The following is a 5,994-nucleotide window of genomic DNA, read 5'->3' as shown; positions in this document are numbered from 1 at the left end:
GACCCCACCGAGTCCATGGGGACAACTTTGTGGAACTGGTTCTCTCCTTCTACCTTCTCTGGGGAATAAGCTCAGATCCATGCCTTTACTGACTGAGCCATCTTACTGACTTTCTTTTTTTTTTTTTTTTTGGTTTTTCGAGACAGGGTTTCTCTGTGGTTTTGGAGCCTGTCCTGGAATAGCTCTTGTAGACCAGGCTGGTCTAGAACTCACAGAGATCCGCCTGCCTCTGCCTCCCGAGTGCTGGGATTAAAGGCGTGCGCCACCACCGCCTGGTTTCTTACTGACTTTCTATCTCTCTCCTCTACCCTCCATCCCTCCCTCAGCTCTGGTTGTGCAGTCCAGGCTGACTCAAATGGATGTCCTCCTCCCTCTGCCTTCAAGTGTTGGAGAAGCTGGCAAAGACCATCCCTTCCCACTCCAATAATCCCTTCTTGCTTTTTGTTCATTTTTTGAAACAGGATTCCATGTATCACAGGCTGGCCTTAAACTCGATAGATAGACAAACAGCTCCCAGTGTTAAGACTATAAATCAACACCAGTATACCCCATTTACTTGGTACTAGGAATGGAACCCACGGCTTTGGGCATGTCAGGTAAGCACTCTACCAGCTGAGCCACCTCCCCGGCCCATGAGTTCTTCTTGAACAAACTATTTGAGGGCTTATTATTAACCAACTGGGAAATGAATAGGGCAATTATGACAAAAGGACAAAATGTGAACCACAAATTTAGTGAGGTGTGAAGGAACAAAAAAGAAAGAGTACAGATGGTTCCGGTTTTTAAAATGCAAATATCATAAGTTCTGACGTTAAAAGAAAGCTACTTTAATCAAAGTAGGGGGAGGGGAGAAAGTAAAGACCCAATTAATATATTTAAGAATATCTGCCAGTCAGCTGGCAAGCGTCAGTCTAACATTTGACCTTTACAGAGGCAGGAGGAACCAGGTGTTCAAGGTCAGCCTGCAATGCCTGAGACCCTGTCTCAGACATTAAAAAAAAAAAAATTTTTTTTAAAGAAATTCTCCTAGCATTGAGATTGTCTCAGGAGTTAGCCACATGGGAACCACTGCATCATGGAAAGGACATGTGCTCTCCCATTTAACGCTCAGTGGATCGTAGTCAGCAATCCACCCCCCCCACACACACACACACAAACACAGTAAATTTCTACCCCAGCTGTTAGAGAACCGGAGCAGCACGTGACAGCCCACATCCAGACCTTGTGTGCGGAAAGGAAGTGCCTTTGTCTGCTTAGTTGAACACATTACTTCAAGGTACAGTCGTGGCAAGAAGAATCTCTTCTAGTCTGTGAACCTAGCCAGTTGTCATAGAACTCACCAGCCAGACCGGGCAGTGGTGGCACACACCTTTAAACCCAGATCTTGGGAGGCAGAGACAGGCTGAGTTAGAGGTCAGCCTGGTCTACAAAGCGAGTTCCAAGACAGCCACAGTGGTCACACAGAGAAACCCTGTCTAGAGAAACTAAAGCTAAAACTAAAAGTAAGAAAGAGAGAGAGAGAGAGAGAGAGAGAGAGAGAGAGAGAGAGAGAGAAAAGAAAGAAAGAAAGAAAGAAAGAAAGAAAGAAAGAAAGAAAGAAAGAAAGAAAGAAAGAAAGAAAGAAAGAAAGGAAGGAAGGAAGAAAGAAAGGAAGGAAGGAAGAAAGAATCAGCCAGTTACACTGAGTGGGTCCTGCCAGTACTTCCTATCCCCATAACGTCTCCATCAGTCTCTGCAACTGGCCACAGAACACTGTTCTAGTTTGTTCTCTGTGGCTGTGGTAAGACACTGATCAAAGGCAATTTGGGGGAGGAAAGGGTTTGTTTGGCTTATAGGTTCCTGCCCATCATACAGGGAAACCAAGGTGGAAACTCAAGGCAGGAACTCACTGCTCACTGGCTTGCTTGCTCAGTTACCTGTCTAATAAAGCACAGGCCTTCCTGCCTAGGGATGGCGCTGCCCATAGCGGGCTGGTCCTCCAACATCAATGAGAAATTAAGAAAATGCCTCACAGACATACCCACAGGACAAACTGACCCAGACAATCCCTTTGCTGAGGTTCCCTCTTCTCAAGTGACTTGAGGTTTATGTCAAGTTGACAGCTAAAACTGTGGCAAACACTTAAAGAACCACACAGACCACAAATAACTAAGTTTTAAAAATTAACAGACCAGGCAAGAGGGTGTAGCTCAGGTGAAGAACACTTGTTTTAACACTGGGAAGGCCCTGGGTGAATACCCCAAAACTACAAGACAAATCAAAACAAAATAAAATCAGAAAAACCTGTGGCAGGGGCTAGAGGAAATGCCCAGCACTTAGGAGCACTTGTTGCTTTCAGAGGAGCTGAGTTCAGTTCCCAGCGCCTATGTCAGGTGGCACCCAACCATCTATAATCCAGCATCAAAGGATCTGATGCCTTTTCCTGGCCTTCTCAGGTACATACAGACACAGTCACATACACATATATGAAAAGAAGAATCTTTAAAACATACACCTAAGCTAATAACTTCTGTAAGCTCTGGTATGCAGTGGATTTGAAGATGCTTGGGACCCCCCTCTTTGGGAGAAGAAGAGTCGGAGACTAGCTCCTAGACATTATCTCTCTCCTCTCTTGGCTCTTACAGCTTTTAAACCCTCTACATTTTCTCATCGGTCTGTTAGCTTGTCATTGTTCCCCCAAAGCTGCCACGTATCCTTAAATCTGCTCTGTTAGTGCTTACTGTCACTTCTGGTGGTTCCCCTGGGTCCCCTGGCTTGCTGGTTTGTAGTGAACTCACCTCCTTCAAAGAACTCGAGGATTTTAAGGTTTTGAGGGTGAGTAGACCACCCTGCCACAGCCTAAGCCAAAGGGATCTAGCGCGGATTCCTCCACAGCCTCTTTTGTTTCCGGCATCCTGGCACTTTCTGGTCAGCCCCCTGGCTTCTGGGTTAACAGACCCCTTGGCTTTCTGCTCCACCTGCAATTTCATATATTTGACCCGGTTCATTTCTGATGTTTGAAGATGTTCTTCATGGGCTTGATATACACACGCTTTTGGCAGTTGTGGGCACAGTGTTCCTCGTGGGTCCATTCATTCAAGCTTGCCCATCTTATTGTGTAAATCCAGGCCCAATGGCATGCACCTGCAGTTCCAGCCATTCTGCATTTACCTATCATTCGTGTGTTTGTGTGTCTACGTGTGCAGGCGATGTATGTCTGCATGCCATGTGCGTGGGTGGAGATCAGAGGACTACCTTGTGGAGTCAGTTCACTCCTTCCATCTTTACCTGGGTTTCTAGGAGCTGGAACTCAGATTGTCATCAGGCTTCTTCAACAAGCACTTTAACCCCGGGTCACCTCACCTGCCCTCTCTATCTTACTTCCCAAAATAGGGTCTCTCACTGAACGTGGACCTCAGGATTTGGTTGAACTGGTTGACCAATCATGGTTTGGCTAAACTGACTGGCCAAAGAGCTTCAAGAAACGATCTGTTTCTGCCTCACCCCAGCACTGGGGTTACAAATGTGTCTGCCCTATCCAGTTTTTTTTTTGTTGTTGTTTAAAAATTTGTCTCCCTTTCTGTGTGTGTGTGTGTGTGTGTGTGTGTAGATTCCCCTGGAACTAGCTCTGTAGACCAGGCTGGTCTTGAACTCACAGAGATCCACCTGTGCTACAGGCATTTGTGAGCAGCTTGATACTGATGTAGGCGTTGAGTCTGAACTCGTCAGTCTTCTGACAGGTCAGTGAGCTCTCTCTCCTGCTCCGTGGTTGAACCTTCGCAGGGTGCCAGGGATCTGAATTCAGGTCCCTGGGCACGTGAGGCAGGCACTTTATGAATGGAGCCATCTTCTTGGCCCCTCTTTTCTGGTATTTTGAGTTTGTTCTTTCTGTCAATGCTGAAAGGTGGATTAGCATCACCTGCACTCTCTCCATTTATAATTTGTCTGATTTTATTTGTGGCATTTTCAATTTTTGCTTTTTCATTTGGATATTTCTTTGCCCCAAGGCTCAACCTTGCGACCTCTGCTTTTTAAATATCGAGGCCAATGTAAGTCCATACACAGTCTGAGTGGCTACAATGACCTTGGTAAACAGGACCTGGGTACTTTGCCTTCATGGGTTACTGCCCTCTTAGTGTTTCCCGCCCCAGAGTTTGCTGTGATTAAGCTGTATCCGCTTTCTTGCAGGTCGCATGTGCACAGCTTTTCCATTCGTTTGCCTTAAACGTCAGATCTAGGAGAAAAGAGAGTTCATTGACGTCTGTGTTCACAGTCCCTTGCCCCCTCGCATCCATTGCTGTTGTGGGGATCTAACCGGAACTTTTAGGGTGAAAGTCTGGGCTCCAGCTCAGTCACCTGTCCCCAGTACTCCACAAGACAAGTGAGAGTGAAAAGCAGAGAAAAGAGAGCCATTTGCTGTGGCCAATACTTGGAAGAGGACTGAAGGAGGGAGGGGGTTTGGTGACCTGACGTGAGACTTAGGTTTAAAGCTAAAAGTCCTGGTCAAGAGGTGGGCCTGCCCATTACCCTGGGCTCCAGTCTCTCCTCCAAGGTGGTCCCTGTGAGTTGTCAGAACTGTGTAAAAACCCCTTGCTAGGATACAAACTCCCCTCTGCCTGGCACTGGGTCTAGTCTTCCCCCTCCTGTAGCCTGGGGAATAGTAATTCCCTGGAGTTCACTGTTTCAGGAGCCTGATATCCAAGGACGGTTACACAACCAAGGGCCCGGCGAAGGTATAAAGTGCAGGTGTAAGCCAGGCACAGGAGCTGCACGCAGACAAAGAGCAACTGTCTCCACATCAAAGTCCACTTGTCAGGGCAGATTAAGAGGCTCCAGGGAGACACGAAGACACAGCTCGACTTACAAGGAACTTTACACCCCTACTGACCTCACAACTTCTCCATTCTCACCAAGAATTATCACTGCGGAAGTTACCAAAGTCTCCAAGGGGAATTGGCTAATTCTGAGGGCCATGTACGAAATTCACATGTGGAGATCATTAAGATCAAGATGGGGAGAGTGTATGCTGGGGGGATGGCTTAACGGTGAAGAGGACGTCGTCTTACAGAGGGCCAAAGGTCAACTCCTAGCATTAGGTGGATCCCAACTGCCTCAGCTCCTCAGATGCCTGTACACATATGCACATACCCACCCGCTGAAACATAAGTAAAAAACAATTTAAAAAATTTAAACACACGTCAAGAAAGGACTAGGGGTGTTCGCTCTTTGGTAGAGCACTTGCCCTGCATAAATTCCATCTCCAGGACCATGCACGCGCGCATGTACGTACACACATGTGTGCAGGCAGTAACAGCAAAACAATAACCTATAGTGCCCTTTCTCATCCTTGGGTTCTCCGAGATGTCAAAGCATGTACAGACAGGAAGCTTAACCTGTGTGAGGTAAACTTCAAGTGCTGATCCAGCCCAGTATTTCTGGTACTAGCCACTTGCCCTGCCGGGATTGCAAGCGAATCAAAGAAGTGTTCAGCCGGGCGGTGGTGGCGCACGCCTTTAATCCCAGCACTCGAGAGGCAGAGGCAGGTGGATCTCTGTGAGTTTGAGACCAGCCTGGTCTACAAGAGCTAGTTCCAGGACAGGCTCCAAAGCTACAGAGAAACCTTGTCTCGAAAAACTAAAAAAAAAAAAAGAAAAGTGTTCACAACAAATGTGTTCTAAAACTCCAGAAAGAAAGGTGTGGGGGCATGCCCAGTCGGTACAGTGCTTGCCCAGCGTGCGCAAAGTCCTACGTTGGAGACCCCAATCACCTGAACTGGGTGTCCTTTCCCAGGCTGTAATCTCCGCACTCAGGATCAGAAGGTCAAGGCCATCCTTGGCTAAAAGCAAGCACGTGTCTTAGGTTTTCTATTGCTGCGATAAAATGCCATTGACCTTTTGGTAAAGTAAAGGCCGGGCAGTGGTGGCGCACACCTTCAATCCCAGCACTCGGGAGGCAGAGGCAGGCGGATCTCTGTGAGTTCGAGACCAGCCTGGTCTACAAGAGCTAGTTCCAGGA

Source organism: Microtus ochrogaster, chromosome 7, assembly GCF_000317375.1.
Source record: "Microtus ochrogaster isolate Prairie Vole_2 chromosome 7, MicOch1.0, whole genome shotgun sequence".
Taxonomy (NCBI): Eukaryota; Metazoa; Chordata; class Mammalia; order Rodentia; family Cricetidae; genus Microtus; species Microtus ochrogaster.
The sequence above is the reverse complement of the archived record's forward strand: the minus strand, read 5'-3'. Positions refer to the sequence as shown.